This window comes from Vombatus ursinus, unplaced genomic scaffold (assembly GCF_900497805.2).
Source record: "Vombatus ursinus unplaced genomic scaffold, bare-nosed wombat genome assembly UNPS02014959.1, whole genome shotgun sequence".
NCBI lineage: Eukaryota > Metazoa > Chordata > Mammalia > Diprotodontia > Vombatidae > Vombatus > Vombatus ursinus.
In genome coordinates this window covers 13,210,129-13,237,468 of record NW_020954737.1, presented here as the reverse complement: position 1 = coordinate 13,237,468, position 27,340 = coordinate 13,210,129, and the positions used below count along the sequence as shown (strand labels likewise).

The 27,340-nt window shown below is 36.4% G+C and overlaps 1 protein-coding gene across 2 annotated transcripts in view; it reads right to left on the bottom strand.

The window, feature by feature from the left end:
- The window catches only part of SLC35G2 (solute carrier family 35 member G2), a 55,608-nt gene extending 29,071 nt beyond the window's left edge, over positions 1 to 26,537 (bottom strand). For both annotated transcript variants that reach the window (XM_027845307.1, XM_027845308.1), the window contains exon 1: positions 26,265 to 26,537. The gene's annotated coding sequence lies outside the window, so the exon portion shown is untranslated. The remainder of the gene's footprint in view (positions 1 to 26,264) is intronic.
- Positions 26,538 to 27,340: the final 803 nt, after the last annotated feature.

Here is a 27,340-nt window from a genome sequence, read left to right as displayed (position 1 = left end):
CACTTAATATTTGTTAAATTAAACTGAATTGGCATGGGTTTAGGACAGGGAAAACAGTGTTAGATTTAGGGTCAGAAGAGGTGGCTTCAAATCCTATCTCTGCTATTTCTTATTTGTGTGACCTTGGGCAAATCATTTAAACTCTGTGGGCCTTAGTTTCCTCATGTCTATTTTTTTCTTTCTTTTTTTTTTTGGCTAGGCAATGGGGTTAAGTGACTTGCCCAGTGTCACTCAGCTAGTAAGTGTTATGTGTCTGAGGTCAGATTTGAACTCAGGTCCTCCTGAATCCAGGGCTGATGCTGTACCCACTGCGCCACCTAGCTGCCCCCCTCATGTATAAAATGAAGGGGTTGGTCTCAGTGACCTCTAAGGTCCTTGGAAGCTCTAAATCTGTAATCTTATGTGAAATTCAGCACACATCTTTTTTTTAGTGTTGAGGCTACCAATCAATAAATAATAAAAGGTTAAAGGCACATAAAGTCATTTACAGTCATTTGGATCTTTTACTTCATTTTGTTTATTTTTTCTTATATTGCTGATACATTTGAATACCTGTACTTGTTAATGGACATTAAAATAAAATTTATGTTAAAATTATATGATATGATGATTTATAACTAATCTTAATTTCTGATTTGAAATTGAAATTTATGGGGGGAAATAGCTTGATATATAACTATATCCTCTAATCATGAACTCCTCCTTGCTGAAGGGGGAAAAAACCCACATTTTACTCTGAAAGATGTGAAATTTATTAAATTATTCTGCCTGAGGCTATTTCAGACTCTTGTTTGTATTCTAGAACTTTATCATATACTGTTCTTCAAGTAGGACTACAGCACAGTTAGCTTTTCCCTGTTTTCATTGACCTGGCCAGCGCCATTTATGATCAAGCATCTTGAAATGCATCCTGTTGGTCACAAGGAAGACCCGGCAAAAAAAAAAATTGTGGTTGAATTCATCCAAATTCATCATTATTCCAAGAAAATGAATTCAAAGTGCATACAGACATTGATTGGTCAGAATTATCTTCAAACATGAAGGATAGCATATTGTTTCCTGTACACAACAGCAGTAGGATTGAAATGGGCTGTCATCTCACTCTAAGCTCTAAGAAATCCAAAGGGCCAAGTGATGTGCTTGACCTTTTGCCTGTGAAATGGTACTGTGGAAATTAGGATAGCTTGGGAAGTCCGGTTACAACTGTGGAAGTTGACTAGGTGTGAGGGAGAGCTAAATATGCTACCCTGAGCTGATGAGTGACTTGGCTGGGCTAAGGGGTAAGAAATATCTTTTATCTGTCTGTCTGTCTATCTATCTATCTATCTGTCTGTCTGTCTGTCTGTCTGTCTATCTATCTGTGAATCACCTAGGTATAATAGAAAGAATTCTCAACTTGAACCCAAAAAACCTCATTCTTGCTTCAGATTTACTTACTAGCTATGTGACATTGCACAAGCCAGGACAGATTTATCTAGGATTTAGTTTCCTTATCTTAAAAATGTGGATAGTATGTCCTGTCTACCTCACAGGATTCCTATAAAGATCAAATAAAGTAAGGACTATAAAATACTTTGTAAACTCTACTGCTTATAAAAACATAAACTATCATTGTTATTAACAATAGCAATGATATTATTAACATACTCAAATGACTTTTTGTGGTTAAAGCTGGTTAGACTGAGGAATTAAGTATAGCTTGATCCAACTGTTTAGATAGGGGACAGGGCACTTTTTACTAGAGATCTGGCTGAACTAGAGGGACTAGGAACTTTTATTGAACATGTAGGTACTTATTTGTGGTGAATCACCCAACTAGATTAGGTGAGGAAAAAGCTGTGTGGTCTTAAAAACTAGGTTGGGTTGGGTTAAGTTGAGCTAGGCTAGTGATAAAATTGGATAATTATTATTAATAGTAACAGTAGCAGCAGCAGCAGCAGCAGCAGCAGCAGTAGTAGTAGGTGTAGGTATATGAATAGTCTGAGAGAGAGAGAGAGCTAAGAAAATAAAATTGGTCTAAAGGAGTACTGACTGGTCTGAGCTAAGATGGACTTGTTGAGACTGGGAAGAGCTTTGGCTGGGTTGGGCTAGGCTTGTGAGAGAGGAACCTAAGGACAATGCAAGAAGTGTGTGACTGTAGTAAAGATTTAGGGATTTAGGAAAAATTGAATAGGCTAGAACTGAGGGAATATAGTAAGATAAGAGGTGAGTGGTTAGGGGAGTTGTTCTGGGATGATTTGGAGAGGCTGAACTGAACTACAAACATATGCAGGGATGGGATAGTTGAGGGTGAAGGCTAGGTGCCTGGTGGGAATGAGTGGCTCTGATTTTGTTCTTCTAATGGAGTAGAAGGGAAATTGGGAGGAAGCATTATTGAGGAAAGAATAAGGTGAGAACATCAAGGACACAAAAGGGAGGTAGGTGGAAGACAGACTATTTGCTTGAGGCAAGACTAAGAAATCCAGTCTTGCTCTACGGTTAGAAATAACTAGGTAAAGCCCTATTTGTTATGTAAGAACAATTTAAGAATAAACCTGTCACTTCTAGAAATGATGAGATTTTTAGATTGTTGCCAATGAGTTAAATAAAATGTTACATAAATCATCCCTGAAAAAGGAATAGATTGTTATATGTAAGGCTAAGAAGGCCTTACACTGAAATGCAGGGTGATTTTGAAATGGGAGTGTCAAGTGACTGTAGAATATAACAGACCATTTACTGAGCAAAATATAAAAGAGTTGGTGCCTAGTTTAGAGAAGAGCATCAGATTTACTATGTGCACTTTTAAAAAACTCAGTTTTGGCATGCTGTGATGAATGGGTTGGCTGACAGCTAGACACCCAGCAGCGGTATCAGCCAAATCTAATACATAGTCATATAATCTCTATTTTCCCTTCCAGGAAAGATTCTTTCTAGACTTTGAAACACTTTAAATAAAAGACACCCTCTCCAAATGTATATGTTTACCATATACCACTGACTTTAATATCCACTTTAAAACACTGAAATTAGTTCACCAGTGAACCAGCATCTTGAAATATAGGTGCCGTCAATGCTTGACAGGTAAAGGATGACAAAAGATGTATTATTGTCAGAAGAAAATTTCATTGTAAATGCAACAACCTGGGTATGGCAGGGGACAATAATCCTTTGGCTTTTTCATTCCTTTTTAGTATAAATCTGAATTATGTGTTAGTTAATTCCTAATTAGTTTAGATGCTAATAATAGATTTTTTTTGTTTTTGTTTTATTTTGCTTTTTGGTGAGGCGATAGGGTTAAGTGACTTGCCCAGGGTCACACAGCTAGTAAGTGTTAAGTGTCTGAGGCTGGATTTGAACTCAGGTCTTCCTGACTACAAGGCCAGAACTCTATTCACTGTGCCACCTAGCTGCCCCAGTAATAGATTTTTTTTTTAAAAGACAGAAACAAACTCAGAGCTTTAAGAGACCTTAAAGATCATCTATGTCTCTGACGTCCAACACATACTAAATGTAAAAAAAAAATAATTATGTCCACACACAAATGGATTTCTGATCATGTGTCTCACTACAGAAAAACAACACAGATGCCCCCATCTATGTGCTTAGGCTACTCAGAGATGCTCATCAACATATCAATTGTTATTTATTTTCTTTTAACATGCATCAGAAATAAACAAGTAATGCAGAAGTAAAAGAAGTATACCAAATAGGAAGGACAAGGAACTATTCTATATATAAAAAATGGCATTGAGTGCATCACCTTCTCACATGAGTACTATATTTCTGATCCCCCAACCCGCCCCCAGTTGTCCAGACTTTATGTTTAGCCCTAACAGCCCCTGACAGCTTGATTCTGTCAAACGCTGGCCATGGGCAGCAATGAAATTGTGAGCAACGTCATACTTCAACAAATGACCATAAACAAGCTGTGCAGTTCTAATTCTTTCCCTGTCTTGCTTATGTCCAATTTATCCTGCATATAGCTTGTTTGTACATAGTTGTTTACGTGTTGGTTTCCACATTAGACTGTGAGCTCCTCGAGGACAGGGACTATCTTTCGCCTTTCTTTGTATCCCCAGTGCTTAGCATTGTTATGTGCCTAGTACATAATAGGTTCCTAATAAGTGTTTGTTCACTTACTGCTCACTGCTAAGCGATATTTTAGCACCATTATGGGTATACTCTACAGAGCATGTAATGGGAATGCAACAGCATTAATTATATTAGAGCAACTGATATTATGCAGCCTTGTAGCACTTTCAAGTTGCTTTCAAAGAGCAATTCAGACCCAGGTAGGCCTTAGGGATTTTGGAGTAACAGCGCTTCACCCTTAGGAATCCTGACAGCCTTCCTGAGACCAGTGTCTGCAATCTTTCATGGTCCACTGATTCTCTGTAAAGGGTATTATGTGTCTATATTTGCTCCCTAGGAGCATCTTAAATGCTATGATAGTTGATGTTTCCCCATTGACAGGGATCAGTCTTCTGTTATTGAGAGTATTAGGTTATTCTGTGATACTAAGGCTTTGTTGATGCTAACTATTGTTATTGAGACAGAAGATGACTACATCTCTGTTACAGCAAATGTCAGAGATTATGTCCCCATCAACCTGGCATGAGGGTGGAGTGGCCCAGACATGTTGACAATCCAAACCTGCTCTGAATTTTTCTTTGTGACAATTTGTATGACACTCAATGAGAAATGCTATTTAATTACTGTGTTTGTACAGGTGTTCTTTCTATGGTTCCCCAGAGAACTGACCACCTCTTCTACACAAAGAAGATTTCATTTTTATTTTTGTTTATTTTGAAGAAACTCATGATTTGACCCATTGAATTGAATTAAAGCCAGGTAGGATAGCACTCACTACTACTCCCTGCTACTGGGAAGCCCAAAGTTGGTGGAAAATTTGAGCTCAGCACTTCTGAGCTGTGTTTGGGCTAAATTCAACCTGGTATCCAGGTCTCAGTCTGGCACCAGTACTGGGAATGGCCAAGGAACCACCAGACTGTCTACGGAGAGCCAAACTGGTCTGGATTAGAAATCAAGCAGATCTAAGTTTCAGTGCTAATCAGCAGGGGGATCTGGTCCACTAGTGGAGCCATGTACTTCCATGAGTGAGACAAGGAGATCCAGTCCCAAAAAAAGGAAAACAAACTGAAATCAACTCAATTCAGCTGGTACTTATTGAGCACCTACTATGTGCTAGGATGTTAGGATCAGGTTATAAAAAAAGACAAAAACAATACAGTCCCTCTCCTTAAAAAACTTGCATTCTACTTGGGAAGCAAATTACAGATATACATACACACATATCTATACCTGTATACACACACACACACACACACACACACACACACACACACACACACAAAGAGCAAATGCACAGTAAACTAATAGAGTTGTAGGGGAAGCACTAACAACTGGGGAGACTAAGAAATGCACATGCCACTTGTCAAAAGAAATGAGAATCTGTCTAACTGTGGACGGATGTATTCTTATTACCAAGTATTGAATAGTGCAACAAAGCAATAATCCTGATGGAGAGAGAACATTTATGTTTCCAGTCAGCTATGGTGTTTTTTTTGTTTTGTTTTGTTTGCTTTTTGGTGAGGCAATCGGGGGTAAGTGATTTGCCCAGGGTCACACAGCTAGTAAGTGTTATGTGTCTGAGGTCAGATTTGAACTCAGGTCCTCCTGAATCCAGGGCTGGTGCTCTATCCACTGTGCCACCTAGCCACCCCTAGTTAGACAGATGGTGTTTCTTTCTAATGACTTTTATAACCACATAATCCTGAAGGAGGGAAGCGAGGAAGCTGCCTGAAACCATAAGGTGTCAATGGAACCTGGACTCCAAACTATGGACTTTTCTCCTTTAGAGCCGGGTATTGTAGAAGTGAAAATTCTAATTTTAAGGCTAGGAAGAAACTTACAATTTTCCTCTAATATAAGAATAATTTCTTTTATAAAAATGTTTCTCAATCCCCATTCTATTTCATTGATACATTAAAGAGCAGCAATTTTTTTTCTTGGTGTAGAAACTTTATCCGTGGACTTCACAAACTGTCTATAACTTAATAGATAAGTCTTAGAGAAGTGTCTAATGCTAACTGACTTGCTGGTCACACAATTAGCAAGTGTTAGAGGCAGAAGTTGAAGTCAGCTCTTTCTGACTCTAAATATAACATTTTATTCATTATTCCAAGCTACCTCAAATTTTTACCAGTCTACAAAACTTTTGCTACTAAAGTTTCTTAGTTTTTAAAAAAGTACAATTCTTTTTAAAATTGGCAACTTCTCCCTACATCCAATTTATCTCTATCTGCCTCTTTCCTTTTTGTTGGTTGCTAGTTCCCACTCTTTGATCCACCAATGGATACCACACGATGATTGACAATGCCCAGTGGCCCAAGGGAGAGAATTTAAATATTTTACTGGTCCATAGTCATATAAAATATTATGTCATGAAATAGTCATCCCATCTTGCAATTTTCACAGTGAGCTTTTCCAAAAACAAGACTATGAAGACAGTCACAGCCCATGTGCCACCATCTGCTTCAGAAGATGATGGGATAGAGAATAAAGGAAGAATTCAGTAAGACCTTACTAATTAAAACAACATCTGTTTAACAAATGACTTACAGTGTAAGGATAAGAGTAAGTGAGGATGGTGAAGAATATATTAGAAAGCCAGATTCAAGAGTAAGGAATAACAGATCCAAGGGCTTATAGGCAATACAATGCCCATATATCATGAGTACATGTTTTCAAAAAGAGCTTTGGAAAACGCTGGACATGGCAAGTACCAAATAACATCACCAAAAATGAAAATGATATACATATATAAATGTATATCTACACACACACACACACACATATATATTTGCTAAATCTCCTCTTTGCCTCTTTAATACACAATCTATTTCTTAGCACATAACCTAAAAAAGCAAAATGGTGCCAAAATCTACTTGTTTAATCAAGCATTGGCTATACCTCAATTCACTCATGATGTAATGCAACCTTAGTTTTCTCTATGCATTCTACAGTAGTGAAGATTGTTGTCACAATTAGCAGATAACAGTGAGAACCCTGGAACTATGTAGCCTGATTGATTTCTTTAACTATTTCTACTTATGTAACTATTTCTATTTCTTTAACTATTTCTCCCTTTCTTTTCTTTCTCATTGTTGTAGTTGTTCAGTCATGCCTGTCTCTTTGTGACTACATAGACTTGTCCATGGGGTTTTCTTGGCAGAGATAATGGAGTGATTTGCCATTTCCTTCTCAATTGTGTCTCCATTTTACAGATGAGGAAATTGAGACAGATAAGAGTTAAGTAACTTGCCCAGGGTCATACAGCTAGTAAGTATCTGAGGATTTGAACTCAGATCTTCCTAAATCCATGCCCGGAATTCTATCCACTACACCACAAAGATGCATTGGTTTTACTCATTACATTGAATCAGAATTTCATTGAAGAGTAAAAGTGAGGTACATAAATGGGCAGTACACAGGTATATAACATCTATAATATCAAATTTTGAAAATTTAACTTATACAGATGAGTTTGGTTGAATTTGTTTCCTCTTCTTCCTCTTTCTCTTTGCTTTTAAAAAAATATCTTTGTTATAAGAGATGGCTCTTTGGGAAGGGGGAAGAGGATGGACATGAGAGAAATATATCAATAAAATTTTATTTTAAAAAAGAGTAAAGTAGGGGGAATTGTATTCACTGTGTTCAATGAATAATGCTTATCTTTTCTCTGGGTATTTCGAAATCTGCCTTCTTAAAGTCTAGGGTACATGTCTAGCAATTTCTGTATTTCCCTACCTTCACTATTATTAACTCCAAGATGACATGGCCATTTTCTTCCAAGGTTTTATTATTTCCACATCACTAACTAGTTCTTCTTTCTTAGTTGAGTATGTGTTGTGTATATGTTTATAAATGTACATGTTGTCTCCCTCTAGAAAATGTAATCTCCTTTGAGGGTAGAGACCTTTTTCATTTATATTTTTGTATCCCCAGTGTCTAGCACAGTGATAGGCACATAATAAGTACTTAGTAAATGTTTGTCGGTTGATTTAGTGGTGATCTAAATTAAGTTCATAATAACATCTGCTATAGTTGTTTTCCTTTATCTTCTGAAAGATGACTGGGGAGACTACCCTCACTACTATAACTCAGAGACTCTTCAATACCACTATATTTAGGAAAATCAGCAGTAACTCTTAGCAACGAAAGCAGTACTAATTGCAACAGAAACAGCACAAGGCGAAATGGCTGTGGCCTGGGTAATGAAAATTGACACCCCACAGCAGTTCCATGGTAATAGGTAACTTCCCCTTATAGCCACTTTTAAAAGTCTCTGGTCTGGGGGCAGCTAGGTGGCACAGTGGATAGAGCACCGGCCCTGGATTAAGGATGACCTGAGTTCAAATCTGACCCCAGATACATAATACTTACTAGCTGTGTGACCCTGGGCAAGTCACTTAACCCCATTGCCCAGTCAAAAAAAAAAAAAAAAAAGCACTAGTCAACCAGAACCTTTTTCCCTTGGTCTGATTTTTTTTTTTCTGCCTGGCAACATTCAGATGAGAAAAGTCCATATGGAGATTACATTAGCTAAGCACTTTGCTCAGGATTATAAGGGCTTATTGACCAGTTCCCTGTATCAGAAAAAAAAATAGTTCAGTTGTTTCTCTCTCCATTGATTCAAAGTTGATAGAAACTCTTTCATATATGTAATAATATGTGTAATAATGCTCATATTATAACTAGCCCACTACTAATTGCTGATTTGAATCTGCCTTTAAAATGCATATATAATTCCTACTGGTATCCTTTATCATCACTGAACTTAAAATCATCATCATTTAGATATAAATATCATTTAGAGCTAGATACTGAGCAAGGAAGACAGATTTTTGGTTTTATATTTTTTCCCTGACTCCTGCTCCTTACACTCATATTACTTGGATACTTATGTGGATGTATGACCTCATTGGGTGTGGGCAATTTCTGCAGCAGTGTTGATCACAATCCAGTCATGCCTTTTCATTCTGTACTACAACTATCCATGTCTTTTCATAAATTTTCTATATAAAATTCATCCAATGTGATAGAGGCCACTTCTCATTATTTTAATATTTGGGACTCCTTTGGGGCTCATTTTATCCATTATTCCAGTCCCGAAGTGAGGAAAACTCATCTTCCTGAATTCAGATCTGGCCTCAGACACTTACTAGCTATGTGACCCTGGGCAAGTCATTTAACCCTATTTGTCTCAATTTCCTCATCTGACAAATGAGGTGGAGAAGGAAATGGCAAACCACTCCAGCATCTTTGCCAAGAAAACCAAATAGAGTCATGAAGAGCTGGACACAACTGAAAAAGGACTCAACAGCAACAGAAAGTGTGGCACTAAAGCTATCCATCTGTTTTCCGTCATTGTAATGATATAAAGGATTTTCCTCCTTTTCTGCTCATACATGCATGTCCTTGATGATGTTTATTACACTCTTTCTCACACAGAAGTTATCATTGGTAAAATGCTGTAAAGTACTTACATCTACCATGGGTCTTTCTTTTGTCATTTGGATCATGTAAAATTTTGAATTTTCTGAGGCATTTTTGTCACCCATATTGCATTCCTGGGAGAACACTTGTGTTAAAAAAAAGATGAGCTTTTGTGGCAATGAGCAGCTTTGGATGATTGGAAAAATGTCACACAATTTTCCAAATGCAGTACAGTTCAGTATCTTCCTCCTTTTCCATTATGGATCCAGTTCATTGTTTATTTGCAAGGTCTGTCCAAGAGATATACAGGGTGTCCCAGACATCTTGGTACATTTTAAAGCTTTAATATCTTTATTTTTAGGCTGTCTAACTATGTTATTATCTGATATATATATATATACATATATGTGTATATACACATATATAATCTACTTTGTTTTTCCCATTTTAGATTGATTTTTGAGAGACTATGGATTTTAGGGAAGAGATTTGGTAGATTCTTTGACTAGATGCACGTAGTACAATGTCATCTTTGACTAGGGGCATCTACAGAATTTTTCTGTGGATAAAGAACTTTTTTTTTCTCTTTGGCCCTGGAAAACACTTTAGGAATACATGTATCTCCCTGTTTTATGCTTTCTTTGATATTAATAGCTTCCCCTATAACCTGATCAGGCAAAAATCTTGCAATTTTAATATATGCTTAAGGAGAGCCTTTTAAAGCTGCAGGTAAGTCATATGCCTTTTAAAAAAAAATCAATGAACAATAGACAATGATTTTTCATATTCTCTACACATCTCAGTTAGTTCCCTTAGATATAAGGGGGAAACGGGAGTGTAAATATATTTTCAAAATCCTTTCTAACTCCAGAACGTTATTATTGTGTGAAGTGACCCCATGGGAGAACTCAACAAATTTAGCCAACTCTCTATTAGCTGTAGAAATGAAGACAAGTTATAACAGCATAAACCAAAAAAAAAGTTCCTATTTGACTATACTTAGAGTTGAATACAGCTGTGCTCGACATTATGAGAATATAGTCATTAAAAAAAAACCCTGAAAAACAAAAACAAGAACTAGGAAGCCACACAAGGAAGACTTGATTTCAGTTGGAGCTGGAAAAATGCCCAGTTTCTCAACCTTGTCCTCATGCTGTGCCAAAGAGGGACACCATCATTTCTCAACGCAAAGCATGTGCCTAAATTGAGCTGCATTGGTTTGGTTTAAAAGGTCTCCTGCTGAGTTTCAAGCCAAATGGAATAGAGCAAAAGTACATTTTTAAAAAATGAACTGTATCATTTACTACTTCAGCTTAGTTATGTCAGTAAGAACTTGCAATCAGGATAGTTTTTAGAGTAGCTTCACTACAGCAAAATTTTCTATAAAATAAATCCTGCTTTTGACATTTTGCCTGAGTTCCTGGGAGGAAAAAAACATATACAGGGCATCTCCAAAGTCTACATTATTTTTTTTTTCTGTGAGGCAGTTGGGGTTAAGTGACTTGCCCAGAGTCACACAGCTAGTGAGTGTTATATGTCTGAGGTCAAATTTGAACTCAGGTCCTCCTGACTCCAGAGCCAGTGCTCTATCCACTGCGCCACCTAGCTGCCCCCAAAGTCTACATTATTAAAGCTTAAAACTGCACTAAGACTTTGGGGACACCCTGTATAGTTGGCTAAGCTAAAAACTTTTAGTGAAGAAGGTAGGTTTCAACATGTTTGTTATTATAATATTCCAATCATACTTGTATCCTAGGATTTGTCATTCTTATCTAGCAGGTCAATTTTCTTCTGCAGGTAGCACTTTCCTGTCTCTGGCATCTCTCTCTTTTTTTAAAAAAAATTAATTTATTTATTCTTAGTTTTCAACATTCACTTTAATAAGACTTTGAGAATTCCCCCCCCCAAGATAGCATGCAATCTGATATAGCAATAGTATCTCTTACCTACTATCAACCTGATGCCTTCCATTCAGAAGAATTACTTCCATGTCTGAAGAAAACTACCAGAACATGACATACTAACTTCTCATTTTGCATAGTAATTTATCATATCCTACTTTGCTAGTTGGTGCTATTGTATCACGTGATGTATTCCAATCTGAAAATTCTTAAATTTGTAATGTAAACTTAATTAGTTCCTCATTTTGCTCATTCTACTAGTTCAAAAATCTATGTATTGGGCCTGTTCATAAACAGTGATTCTATAAACAAAATTACTCAGTACAATCACAATTCTGTAATCTCTAAGCATATATTAAATTGTGCTGAAATCTGTCAAAAATGTACATCATATAAAAATGCCAACTAAGTATAATTTTGTTTCAAGGGAGCAAAGAGAATTGCAAGAGTACATTTATTACTGTACCAAATTTCACAAAAAACAGTCAATTATTGTCCTGGAATGTGGATGGTACATAAAAAAGTGCAGCTTAGCAGGAAAAGAAAGCAGGCAACTAGATACACTATGGATGGTCCTCTGGGCCTGGAGCCTGAAAGACCTGAGTTCAAATGCAGCTTCAGTTACATTCTAGCTGTGTGATAAGTGTGCAAGTCACTTAACATCTGCCTCAGTTTCCTCAACTGTAAAAAAATGGGGATCATAATAGCACTTATCTCATAGGATTGTTGTGAGGATCAAATGAGATAATAGTTTTAAAGTGCTTAGCACAGTGACAGGCACACAGTAGGTGCTTAGTAAATACTTATTTTTTCTCACTTCCCCCACCCCTTCCTTCCTTTTCCTCTAAGGGTAGAAAAAGTTTAGAGGAGCTTTAGTCCTGCCCTGAAGTAGTCCATCCCACTGGCAGAGTTAATTGTTAGAGGGAAAGTTCCACCTTATAGTAATTGGCAGTCTGCCTTTCTATGATATCTGCCCAATAGAACTCTGTCTTCTGGTTCTAAACAAAATGAGTCCACTCCCTTCTCCACTTGACAGCCTTTTAGATCATTGAAAAATGGAGATTTTGTAACCTGACTCCCACTGAAAATCACTTCTCTTCTTTAATATATAACCTAAAAAATCAATATGCTTCTATAATCCACCTGTTTCACGAAGAAGTGGCAACAATTCAGTTTCCCTGAGGATGGTCCCTAAGTCAAATGCAAGTAGGTGCTTGTTCTTTCTGTGCTTCCTGTTGAAATTAAGGCAATTAGGTGCCATGGTGGACAGAGCACTAGGTTTGGAATCAGGAAAAGATAATGTAAATTTCACTGGTTTTCATCTCCATAAGTCATATTCCACAACTCTTCAACATAAAATCCTACTTAAACAGATGGCCCTCACACTGCCCTGGAAAACCAGATTTGATCTTTTGGACTAGAAGTCAGTATCAAGGAAATAATCCTAACGGGCAGCTAGGTGGTAGTATGGATTAGAAAACATTGGCCCTGGATTCAGAAAGACCCGAGTTACTAGCTAGCTGTATGACTCTAGGCAAGTCACTTAATCTGTTTGCCTGTTTCCTCGACTATTAAAAAACAAACAAACAAACAAACAAACCTTTCCACCCAAGATTATTGTAAGGATCAAAAGAGACATTATTTGTAAAGTGCTTAGCATAGTGCCTGGCACAAAGTAGGTGCTTAATAAATGCAGGTTTCCTTCCTTCCTTCTTTCCTCCCTTCCTTCTTTCCTTTCTTGCCTTCTTTCTCCCTTCCTCTCTTCTTTTTTTCTTCCTTCCTTCTTTCTTTCCTTCTTCTTCTCTTCTTTTCTTTCTTCCTCCCTCCCTCTTCTTTCTTGCTTCTTTCCTTCCTTCCTTCCTTCTTTTCTTTCTTTCCTTCTTTCTCCCTTCCTCCTTCCTTCCCTCCCTCTCTCCTTCCCTCCCTCCCTTCCTTCTTTCTTTCTTTCCTATCCTTCTTCTTCCCTTCCTTACTTGCTCCCTCCCTTCCTTCCTTTTCTTCTTCTTCCTTTCTTTCTTCCTCCCTCCCTTCTTTTTTCCTTCCTTCCTTTCCTTCTTCTTCCCTTCCTCCCTCTCTCCCTTTCTTCCTTCCTCTCTTGCTTCTTTTTTTCCTTCCACCTATTCTCCAAAATTCAAATGAAAGGCTACTGATAACAACAAATGTTGCCTCTTTAGAGATGTAGTACAGTATTAGACCCATTTCAACTCTAAGATTCTCATTCTTTAGTGGGGTGTGCTATTGATCTGGTAACAAGAAACAGTTTAGCAACATCAGGTTGCCCCTTATGTACCTCTTCCACAAAGTATTATGTTTAACCTCTGTCCCTTTAGCCATTGTTAAGCTATCTGATTATCCCCTCAAACTTTATGTTCTGGGGAGTCACCCACAGCAGCAGTTTCACAAAAAGGTTATTTTTTGGCCTGAAGACCTAACAAAGGATTCCCTAACCTGATTGAATTTTATTCCTAGTCCATACAATTGACTATCTGGACTCTAACCCCATCCCTGGTTTCCCGGTTTTAAGTTGAGGTTTGTACTTTAGTCACTCTAAAACAAGTTTAGAATGTGATTTTGTAGTTGAATTGTAACTTGTTTATGTGAATAATTCTTTGAAATTGGTGTGCATATGCAAAAAAGATATATTAATAGTTTTTTTTTAATAATCAAGAAAAAAAAGCTGGACATGGTGCCTCATTCCCATAATCTCTGCTACAGCATGAGACTGAGGCTGGTGGATGGCTTGAGCTCAATAATTCTAAGCTATAATAATGTGAAGCAGATCCAGTGTCTGCACTAAGATTGACATCAAAATAGGGATCCCCCAGGACTGGGGTGCCACAAGGCTGCCAACCAACGCACGTTGGAAAGTGAACAGGTTAAAGCTTCCAAGTCATTCAGCAGTGGCATCAGGCCCCTGAATTTCCACTGCACTAATTCTAGTCTGAGTGAAGTAAGGAGAGCCAGGCTCAAAAACAAAAAAACAATAACTAAGGAAAAAACCTTGAAATGTCATCTTTCTCACCTAGGGGGAAAAAAAGGGAAAAAAATTTGATTAGTGATTCATTCATTTAAAAAGAATAATTTGAGAATTCACTATGTATCACTGTTACAAAATACTGTTGTAGATGCTATGGCTGGTTTCCTATTCTGACATCTGCTAAAGAGATTTCTCCCGCCAGCAGGGTTTGGGGTGTAACTAAATACAGACTCATTTCCCAGCACAGAAACAGAAAATACACAAACCTACAGAGGAATCTCTGGGAGAGCTGCAGTGCTGCGGTACTTCTTTAGAGCGATAAACACTTGGTGAGACATGGTGAGATCTCCCTTTAAAAGGCCCAGCCTTTATGAATAAAGGCATATATTAATCATTAGATGTTTAAAAAAAGTCCAGAAGTAAAAAGAAAACAAGTCTGAAATATTAGTGGAACTAATGTGACCTTGGAATCTAGGACTGTCATATGGCTGAAACGTTGGGCAAATGAAAAGTTGTTAATTCCAAACCCTTTTTTCAGAATAGAGTGAGAATTAGATTCTGCACTTTTGATTCCTTAAAAGGCTTAAACTGAATCAGAATGAATTAAAGGAGAACCTCTTAGACAGGACCAAAAAAGGTTTTAGTTTACAAAGTCTCTTTTTATGGAGAATTTTAAGAATCAGACGAACATCCTTTGTCTAAAATTGTTTATATGTAGATGTATGTGGAAACAGGGGAGTGAACTAAATGATCTCTAAAGATGCCTTTTGAAACTTGCGGCCTCAGATATACAATATATATCATCTTCTCACATTTTGGCCTACTTAATTTAAAAAAATTGTTGTAAAACATTAATAAAAACAAATACATATCCAATTTTTTTTTTAAGTGAGGCAATCAGGGTTAAGTGACTTGCCCAAGGTCACACAGCTAGTATGTGTCAAGTTGTTTGGTCTGAGACCTGATTTGAACTCAGGAACTCCTGACTTCAGGGCCAGTGTTCTATCCACTGTGCCGCCTAGCTGCCCCCACACCCAATATAAAGAGAAAATTCCTGTCTAAAGCTTTTAACAAAATGAATGAATTAACAAATAAACAAGGAAAATTATTTTGTTCTGGGGTAGGAAGTTCTACCACTTCTTGATTTGTCCTTATTTATATAATTTTAGTCAGTGAGTGTACAATTCTAGTTCTGCAAAGTGAAATCTGTAGAATTTCATATTGTCTTGCATTCTTCATATTTATAATTTTATGGTACTATGATATTCCATTTCATCACTATACCAGATTGCTGGATATGTAGGTTGTTTCCTTTTTTTTTCCTATTAAAACCATAGACTTTCAGAGTTGGAAGGGACCACAATGGCCAGTTAGTCCAACTCATATGCAAAAAAGCATTCCTGACAATTATGATCTAGTCTCTGCTTGAAGACTTCCAATTAGAGGAAGCTCACTCTCTCCCTAGGGCAACCCATTCTTCTTTTGGATATCCCTAACTTTTAGGGAGTTTTTCTGACATTAAGTCAAAATTTCTAATTTCTCCCCATTGTTCCCAGATCATTGCTTTAGGGCTAAACAGAATAAATTTAATCATTCTTCCATGAGAGCTATAATGTTCCCTCTAAGTCTTTTCTTCTTTATGTTCATAATCCTTGGTTCCTCAGATCTTTATATGATATGGCCTCAAGGCCCTTTGCCATGCTGGTGCTCTTCTTCTGGACACTCTCCATCTTATCAATGTCCATCCTAAACTGTGGCATTCAAAATGGAACATAATACTCAAGATGCGATCTGATTAGAAAATAGGACTAACCACTAAATTGAAAAAGCATTCATGAAGTTATTTTTCCCTTAACATAGTTGAAAATAGTTCTAGCTTTTTTGTATGTTTATATTTTTGCTTGACTTATGTTGAGCTTGCCATCCACTAAAACCCCAGAAACTTTTTCAAATGATATTTAATTTATAATTTAATAATATATAATAATATAATTTAATTTATAATGCTATTTAACTATTTCTCCTACATTTGTATTTGTGAAATAGATTTTGTGAACACATGTAAGACTTTACATTAATCCCCATTTAATTTTGTTTTATTAGATGAAGCATAATATTCTAAATTTTTAAGAATTCTGAACTTAACAAACACCAATTAAAATGAGCACTTACATACATATTACTGATTGGGGGGAAAAAGATTGTACACAAAACTGTCAGACTCTTTTAAATACAGCTTGCTTTTCAAGTATATATTATATTCAACATGTAACCTTCAAAGATGCTCTGCTATCTGTGATTCTTTCTGGCCTTCTGTTTTCTTCTGTGAATTTAAAGAAATGCTGTAACACCCCTCTTTTCTTTCTTTCTTCTGGCAACCTTATCCTTATCTTTCCTCTTTTCTGCCTTCCTCCCCCAGCCTTCCCACTTTTCCTATCCTCACTGGAAAAAAGAAAAACAAAACCTTGTGTGTGTGTGTGTGTGTGTGTGTGTTTATTTTAGAGGCATTGGGGGGGGAGGTTAAGTGACTTTCCCAGGGTCACACAGTTACCTAGTAAGTGTGAGGCTGGATTTGAACTCAGGTCCTCCTGACTCCAGGGCTGGTACTCTATCCACTTTGCCACCTAGCTGCCCCCAAAACCCTTGTTTTTTTAAAAAAAAAATATGCATAGTCAGGCAAAACAAATATAGGTCAGGTCTAAGATTTTATTTGTCATTCTGCAACTTGAGTTAATCACTTCTTTTTTCAGAATGATGGGTAGAATGTCTCATTATCAGTTCTCTGGAGTCATGGTTAGTCATTGCATGGATCAGAGTTCTTAAGTCTTTCCAAGTTGTCTTGACAATATTGTTAATAAATAGACAGCTCTCCTGGTTCTGCTTACTTTACTTTGCATCAGTTCAGTCATCTCTTCTCAAGTTTCTTTGAAACCATCCCTTCTGTCATTTTTTACAGCACAACAGTATTCTATTACATTCCACATTTTGTTCAGCCTTTCCCCAACTGATGGCCACCTCTTTAGTTTCCAGTTCTTTATGGTAAGAGAAAGAACTGATATAAATGTTTTTGTACACATGGATCCTTTTCCTTTCTCTTTGATCTCTTTGGGGCAGAGGAGTAAGTATGACTGGTTCAGTGATTTTGTAGGTATGATTCCAAATTGCTTTCCACATTGGCTGGACCAATTCACAGCTTCATCATTTATACCTCCATCGTTAATGTGCCTATATTCCAACAACTGTCACTTTCTTTCATCAGATTGATAAATATGGGCGTAGAGTGGAAACTCACTATATCTTGATGTTTTTTGGATCCTGTTATCTAGTGGTTTAGCTATCCCTACAAGGTTTGTCTTTAACAAAAAGGAAAGCTATGGATATTTTTGTATTCATAGATACAAAAAGGTTTTAGGGATAAAGTTCCAGGAATGTAATCACTGAGTTGAAAGTTATGATCAGTTTTGTGATTTTTAATGTATACTGTTATGCTGCTTTCCAGAATGTTTCTAACAGTCTGAAGTCCCACAAAAAATGTATAAATGACTATTTTCTTCTTTTTGATCTACTTTGGGAGAACTGGCTCTCATTTCAAATTATCTCAAATTCTGTGCCAAATTAGTCCAAGGGTATTGTTATTATATTTGGTGATTCAGACTCCCACTGTTTTTCAGTGATAGCAATGCTCTGTTTGTATAATCCTCCCCTTCTCAAACAGTGAGGTACAGGAAATAATGAGCATCTGGCTTTTGGTCTGCTGCCACACTTGACAACCTTCATTAATCTTTGAGATTCTAATTTGCTTTTCCCAAATAAGAATGAGTTACCCTAAACTACACAGGAATGTGAGGAAAAGTGGATTATAATCTAGACACAGAATTGCAACATCTAAGAATTGGAAGGGACATGCCCTATCCAAAGTAGAATGTTCTTTCTCTACAACATTCCTAATAATTCAGCCTCTACTTGAGGACATCCAGCTGCAGAAAACTTACTACTTCCTGGGGTAGCTTATTTTATGCAGAACATCTCTGTCAGGAAGTTCTTTATGTTAAGCTAAAATTAGCTTCCCCATGACTTTTAACAATTGTTCCTAGTATTAACCTTTAGGGCCAAATATTTGTCTTTCATATGAAAGCCCTTCAAATATTTAAAGACAGCTATCATGTCTCCACTGTCTTCTCTTCTCTGAGCTAATCATTCCTGACATTTCTAAGTATTCCCATTTTCTTTCTTCTACATTTCCTCATTATAGGATAGTGTAAAAAATCGCAGAACTTTCAAATAGAAGGCATATGTTCTAATCTGAGTTATGTCTCATTAGTTGTGTGGCCTTAGTCAAGTCAACCTCTCTGAGCCTAAAGTTCCTCATCCCTGTAGTGGATATAATGATGTTTTTCTTTTTTTATAGGAAATATTTATATTTATTTTAATGTATTCAATTAAAATATGTTACACTTGGAAGAGGGGAGTTGGTCCCTGACTAATTTATGCTGCCTATTTCTCTTCCCAGGATTTAGTCATAGATGATGAGATTTTAATGTGGTAACAAAGTATTGATTCCTTTACAAAATGTGGATATCTTTCTCTGATCAAATCAAAGAGATGACACCATTGGCAAAACAAAAATTGGCCAGGCCCCTTTAGGCCTTTAGAAAACTAAACTTGCAATCTTGGGGTCATTCAATATAATTAGTCAGTTCAGGTCAGTCCACTGTAGGAGCCATGTTATGAAGGAAATCTCTGTACTTATTTATGTCCGAGGGTGGTAAGAGGAAGGAAATTTTCATTTTTTTCCTCCCATGCCCACTGACCATTGTATCTTGCAGAAGAGGTCCTGCTCCATAAGTAAGTGCATCTACAGATATGATAGACTTAGCGCTTCTCAGCAATATAATGATCCAAGACACTTCCAAAAGACTCATGATGGAAAATCCTATCCACATCCAAAGAAAGAACTATGGAGTTTGAATTGAGATTAAAGAATACTGTTTTCTTTTTTGTTGTTGTTAGTTTTTATTCCTTCTCATGGTTTTTTCCCTTTTGTTCTGATTCTTCTTTCACAAGATGATTAATGTGGAAATATGTTTAATATGATTGCACATGTATAGCCTATATCAGATTGCTTGCTATCTTGGGGAGGGGAGAAGGGAGGAAGGGAGGGAGAAAAATTTGGGACTCAAAATCTTATAAAAATGAATATTGAGAACTATATTTACATGTAACTGGGAAAAATAAATACTATATACAAAAAAAAGAAACTGCATCTATCAGGGAACAGAGACATACCCTCTCTAAACAGATATGGATACTGAGAGGTGGCATTCAAGATGATTCAAGAAATAGGACCTCTAGCAGTGAAGAAAAGAGCCATCTGTAAATGCAAGAGAGACCTACCCCTGGAAATTAAGAGTCAAGCTACAGAAAAGAGCAGACTGTGAAAAACCAAGCTGAGCAAACTGCCCAGAAGGGACCCTGTGTCTAGGGTGGTGTTGGCAGGAGTGCTTCATGAGAACTCAGTGGTTTGCTCCATGCAATCAAATGTGAAATCTTTGATCTTGTAATCTTAGATTGAAATAGGATTTAACTTAGCTTTCTACTTCACAGTAATAATTTTGCTAGCAGACAAAAGACAGGAATGGTTAATACTAGGGAAATTGTGGAAATACACTAGTGCATTGTTGGTGGAGCTGTAAATCAGTATAATCATTCTGGAAAGCAATTTAGAATTATGCAACGAAATGGCTAAAATGTTGATATCCTTTGACCCAGAGATTCCAGTGCTAGGCATATACCCCAAAGAGGTCATTATCAAAAAAAAAATATAAACCATATAAGCCAAAATATTTTAGTAGCATTTTTGTGGTAGCAAAAAACTAGAAACATCAGATATCTATTGATTAAGGAATAGCTAAACAAATTGAATGCAATGAAGTTTTTCTGTAATAAGAAACAGCAGATATGATTGATGCAAAGAAACATGGAAAGCCTAACATAAACAGATTCAAAGTGAAGTAAATAAAGGGAAGAATATAACATACACAATGGCTGAAACAATGTAAATGGAAAGAACAACTGTATTGTAGGCATTACATAGAACAATTGAAAGTAAATTGCAAAATTACAGTTTTTAAAGTACTATTTATTTTATTAAATATGTTTCTCTTCTTTTTCATTTGTATTTTAAAAAAATTATTATAAGGGGCCAACTCTCTGAAATAGGGAAGGATACAGGGGATAATCTAGCCAAAGAAAATCAATAAAGTCTATTTTTAAAAAAAGATTTTTGCTAGCATTGTAGTATATTATTATAATTACAGATGCCAGATAATAAGTGTAATAATGCCTAAAAGTTATAAAGCATTTGATATTAGAAAGATTCCAGGTCTATTTCTTTGTCTGCTGTACCACCAGCTACTTCCTGTTCCTATTCTTTGATCACTTACATACTGGGAAATGGATCTTACTCTTACAAATTTTTAACAAATATTTATAGATTTTGGATGTCAAACTTTTAGGAAAAAATGTTCATTGCAAATTTTATTCTTCTCTAACCTGTCCCTTCTTATTCTAGATGTTGATTATGCAAAAACTTTTTTCTATATAATTGAATTAATCTATCTTGACTCTTATAGTATATTCTATTCTACGAGTGTTTCATCTCTTCACATTTGGAAGAGCTAAAATATTCCATTACACTCCACTTATATATGATCTTTCAAAAAAGAAAATGAGATCATGAGGGATTTGGAATTTATTGCTGTATATATGGTGAAATGTAGTAGATGCAGAAGGAGATAAAAAAGTATATAGTAGTAGTGTCCAGACACCCCATTAGAAGAACAGTTTTTCAGAGAGCTTGAAAATCCAATTCGGATTCCAGAATGGCTTCAGATAGAAAAGAAAAATGAGACTCCCATTGTCAAACAGAATAAATAAAACAAACAAAAAACCTCATAGCAAGAAGGAATTAATGACTAGAAGATATATAGATATCCCTTTTCCTTTGCAGTTTGCTTCAGTATGTAACTAAATAGTAAGATTCAAAAGTGGATGACCTGAATTAGAAGTCACTTGAAAGTAATTAGATTAGTCTTTATCTTTTGGGCAAAATTCCCATGAATCATATGGGCAAACCCTAGTAAATTGTCACCTTAAAATCAAGCCAATAACAATGTTCTTATCTAGAAGTTCTGAAGTATGGAAGAAAGCAGTTATTACTCAGGATGAAAAAAAAGGCAACAAAGAACTTAGCAATACATTTTTATCAGAGGAACTAAAATTAATTTCATCAGTTCTAATAGATTTTAATTTACTGTACTTCTGAAAAATTTTGCTGCTGTACCTATGAATGTAATATTTCTCTAGTCTTGGCACTATTTATATAGCCTGAAAATAGTTTGAAAATGAAATTAAAATTATGGATCTAGTGATTTAATAACTTCCAGAATACCTAAAATAGACTACTTCAGATGACCAAATTTATCAATCTCTCCAGGAAAAAATGGACAGGTTGGCCAAAGAGGCCTAATCTATTTTTGTTCCCAAATACAATCTTTAATGCTTGCTTATTCCATAAGCTGATTGAAACTGATTTACTGGTGAAGCAAGGAAGACAGCATGCAAATTGCATCAAAACAGTTCTAATTTGGTGAATGGAATGATAGTCATATAAATATAATACTTATACTAGATTCTGTAATAATATCTCATGTGTACTTAGTATTTCACAGTTTATAAAACACTCCCTGCAAGCATTCTATAAAGCACATAGGAAAAATATTATAGAGGAGAAAACTGAGGCTTAGAGAGGTACAATGACCTGCCTATGTCATATGGCTAGTAAGTGGTGGAACAAGGCCTCAAACCCAGAACTTCTGATCCTAAGTCTCTTTCCACTAAATCAGGTTTGCCCTTCTTAACTAAAATACTTATCCTCAAAAATCAAGTTCAAATACTACCTCAAGGCTGTTCCTCAACTTTCTTAGAGTTGGAGAAAATAAAACCAACTATTTAAAATAAAATATTTTCAGTGTGCAGACCAATCCATCTATAAACTGATATATTTGCCTTTGAAAAAAATTATTATTCTAGTGGCACATAAATCATTGCCAAAAAAAGTTGTCTAAAATATGTGATTCAGTAGCATCCATCCCCCAACCCCTCCTTCCTTATCATATAGTCACATTCTTATACAACTCTTCACTTAGCTCTCTTTTTTAAGAACAGTGACAAGAATTCACATATTGATTGCAAAATGGACTTTGGTATAATGATTCTTCATTCACATAAATGTAAAAATAAGTAAAGAAATACTCTAGAAAATAGCTCTACTCCAAAATAAGAGGCTCCCAATAGTTATGAGATCAAGTAGAAGGCACTGGAAAGTCTTAAAGTTTTCATTGCTCATTTATAAATTAACTGTATTACACAACAGTGGTCTAAATGAAATTGAGTGTTCATATGGAATAGCATATGCTGCTCCATGTGGAGGACAAACTTGTGTCCGTTAGAATTAATTGAAATAACATTGGGGTATTTTGCTGAATTTTTTTTATTATTTTATTTTGATTTATCAACAATCACTTCCATATGCTTTTGAGTTTAAAATTTTTCTCCCCCTTCCTCCCCACCACTCTCCCCAAGATGGTACACAATCTGATATAGGCTATGCATATACATTCCTATTAAGCATATGTTCACATTAGTGATGTTGTAAGTAAGAATTAGAATCAGTAGGAAGAACCACCAGAAAAAGGAAACAAAACTCAACAGAAGAAAAAAAAATAGCAAATAGTATTCTTCGATCTGCATTCAAACTCCATAGTTCTTTCTTTGGATGTGGATAGCATTTTCCATCACAACACCTTTGGAGATATCTTAGATCCTTGTATTGCTGGAAAGGGTTAAATTTGTCAATATAAGTCATCGCACAACTTGGCTGTTATTGTGTACGACTGTCTCTTGGTTCCGCTCACTTCACTCAACATCAGACCATACAAGTCTTTCCAGGTTTTTCTGAAGTCAGCCTGTTCATCATTTCTTACAGCACAATAGTATTCCATTATATTCATATACCACAACTCATTCAGCCATTCCCCAATTGATGGGCATTCTCTCAATTTCCAATTCTTTGCCACCACAAAAAGAGCTGCTATAAATATTTTTATACGTGTGGGTCCTTTTCCCATTTGTATGATCTCTTTGGGATATAGCCCTAGAAGTGTTATTGCTGGATCAAAGGGTATGCACATTTTTATAGCCTTTTGGGCATAGAATAACATTGGTTTTAAGGAGCGTACTTAAAGATAATTCAAGCAGTGTTTAGCAATAAACAAATAAATTTAAAAGGAAACAGATTAAAATGCAGTCATTCTAAAAATATTTTATAGTGCTATAAACAGATTATCCTTTTTTTTTTTGGCAAGGCAATCAGGGTTAAGTGAGTTACCCAGGGTCACACAGCTAGTGTATGTTAAAGTGTTTGAGTCTGGATTTGAACTCAGGTCCTCTTGACTCCAGGGCCAGTGTTCTATCCACTACACCACCTAGCTGCCCCTGGGATTAGTTTTAGAATCATCAGTATTATGTTACTGATTTTGCCAAATTTTCTTTTTAATAATTGATTTTCTAAGATTATCTGGCCCTGTGTCAAAATTTACATCAATCTTTCATTTTTGTACTCAACTTCAAGAATTTTCGGAGGTGGGGGGAGGTGTGCAGAGAGATAAAACCAATTTCAAGTTAGTATCTTCATTTGTTCTTACGTTAAAATTGGTAGAAATGCCTGATGGTTCAGTATAATACCAGACATTTCTATCCATAGGCTCTAAAACTGTGAGACAGCTGAATGTGAAATGAATTATTTTGCATAGTTCATGAACACAAGTGTGAAAAAAATAACTGTTATAAAATAAAAATTAAACCATGCTGTAAAAATGTTCTGGGAAACATGAAACTAATAGCCTAAAAACTCTTCCTAATATGACATGGGAAATTTTTTATTATATTATAAAGACTATTTACAACTCTAACATTAATATCATTTACCTTATCACCTTCTTAAAGTATCTCTTCAGGAAATCGGTGCATCAACACATAAAAAGGATATTTCTGCATGATATTAGCATTCATTTTTAAAAATTTACTATAGAAATGGAATACATGTGGCAAAAGGTGATGAGAATAAAGAGGAAATGCTGTAGCTCATGAAGTCAGACACATTGCAAATTGGAATAATTTCAGCACCATGGACACAAGCAACATATCCATCAAAGCCTTTTCCCACTCAATACAGAAAGGAACAGAAGTCCAAATCCCCAAAGACATGAGGCTCAGTCCTAGGCAGTTAGATTTGAAGCTAGGAACATCTTGGCCACCTCTCCATCCCACTGATTCCTAACCTTGTAGTGTGAATTTAGAGTCAGACAAGGGTTCTCCAGCGCTCCCCAAAATAGCCACTATGCACTTCATACTCATTAAAATATGAAAGCTTATATGAAGAGGTAATTCAAATCCTGCTTGAGGAAGAAAAATGACTGGGCAAGAATTAATTCCATCAAATTTTCAATTCCATGAATAAATAACATTAAACATACAATCTCCCTTCATCCCTTTCATAGAGTAGTGTGCAAAGATCTATTCTCTGGAATACTGACTATTTAGCTTTGCTTGTTATTTAGTTTATCCAGTCCTGCTTCTGCGGCTACAGAGATCCCTATGTAAGGATCTACATATATATCTGAGAAGTGAGGGGAAGGGGGAGGTTTAATAAAAATATAGCTTAGAGGTCAGTATGGAAGCTGATACCCAAATACATATTAAATCCTCAGTAACAATTGTAAGATGACAGACTCTTCTCAGTATTTTTGACTGCTGAGTAAATGATACAAAATGAACATCTATTTATTTATTTGCACATGAACCTGTGGTCTAATTAGGATTAGTGAGACATAAAATAAGATCTGTTCACCTGGACACCTAGGTAAAATGTAATCCCGATTCCAGAGTTCTCTGAGATTTTCTTATCTCTCCTTGACCTTCCTTCTCTTTCCTCTTTTCTTCTTTTTTCCCCCTCCACTTAACCACCTCTCCAAGCTGGAAAAGTGAATTGTAAATACTGAATCCCTGTATGAATCTAGCAGTGGAGCTCAGGAAAGAGCTATAATATATTGCCTTCTCCATGCTGAGGAAAAACAGACAACAGCCATACTGTTGGACTCCTTGTTTATGATAGGAGAGGAAAGTGAAAAGGAAAAAATGATACTACATTATTTGACCACTTTTGGGTTTTTTTTTGTTGTTTTTTTTTTCAAAAATCTATAACCAAGGTAGATTTAGATGCAGATGAAGAGATGGAGAATGGGAAGGGAAGCCTCTAAATTCATGATGCTACAGGTCATTGCTCACCACTGAGAACAGAATCTCTATCTATTGAGCTCCCAAAGGAGTCAAAAATTGCTAACTCCCCCCCCAACCCCACCAGCCCCCAAGTTTTAGTTTCATAGAAAAAAAAAATTAGTTGCCCAATTATTTAATTCAAGTTAGTCTTCAGATAGCCCTAGTCAAGTCTTTAATGACAAGGGTGGAGGAGAAATTCTCTTTCCTAGGATAAATGAAAGGATTATTTCTCATCCTTTTCCCAGCTTACGGAGACACTAATGCCGAAAAGCAAAGGATATAAATGTCGACCTGTTTGCAGCCCAGGTTTCTCTTGCCCTTCCAAATATCCACAGGAGGGGGTGGGGAAGGAGGGGACCGGAAAAGAGGAAGAGAGTGACTGGCACAGAAACAAACACAGGTATGAGAGGATTAAAAAGAACAAGATAGCTCCTCTGTGGTATAAAAGGCCAGAGAAAGCTGGAATCCAGGAAGCTACAGCTTTTTACCTGTCTCTTCTGGCGAGGGAAGGAATAGATCTTTCTGCTTCTTTGCTGAAGTCTGGAAGTTATTGCCTTCGGACCAGAAGGGAAAACTGAAGTGTCAAAACTGAGGACAGGAGGTCTGGGTGAAGGTGTCTGCCAGTGTTTCTATTTCCCTCCGACTGAGAGAGATAAAAACAACAACAGGAAAATAAACAGAAGCTGAGAATCCCTTCTGATTCACAAGCTGCTGGGCAGCCGCTAGCAGCTCAGCGTATGCTAGAGAAAAAGAAAGCTGCCACGGTAGCGCTCTGGGGCGCTAACCCTACAGGCTCTTTCCTCCTCACTTCCCAGATGTCACGCCTGAGAAGGACGAGGGGGGAGGGGCAGGGGAAGGCGAGGAGAGAAGGCCACAGTGGGGGAAAAAAAACCCCTGAGTGGGGAATTAAAGGAGGAATAGTGGAGCATGCGCATCCAGCATGCTATAGACACCGAAGCTTTGGGGAGGAGGGTGGAATCTAAGGTTAAGGGTAAAGTATTGCTTCGAATCCTTCTCCGGTTCCCTGAATGCTTGAACTAATTTAGACTTTTTTTTTGTTTCTATAGTTATTTGGAAGTTTTATATCTCAAGGAGATTATTTTCTGGCTCTATTTTAAAAAATCACCTTCCCTGAAGGTCAATTTGTCCACCTTTGAGGAGAGTAGTCTCAGGCATACAGATTGATGGGTAGCTTTGGATTATTTTGAAAGTGTCATTCTAAGGCATTGTATATTCCCCACCCCAACCCCACTATTCTGTTGTGATTATTTTACTCAGTTTCCAAATGTTTAAAAATATTTTCTATTTCCAAAAATACTCCCTAGTATCTATTACATAATTTTAACACCAAAAGGGACCTTAGAGTACCCATGGTCCAATCCCCTCATTTACAGGTAATAACATTTAAAATTATCACCTACTTGCTTTATACTGGGCTGCTTTTCAAGAGGAAGGTAATGGCAATTTGCTGGCTATTTCTAAATAACAACCCAGCAAACAATGTTTTGAAATTGATAAATATAATAGAGTAAGTGACTTAGTGGTCATTAAAATAATACAAAAA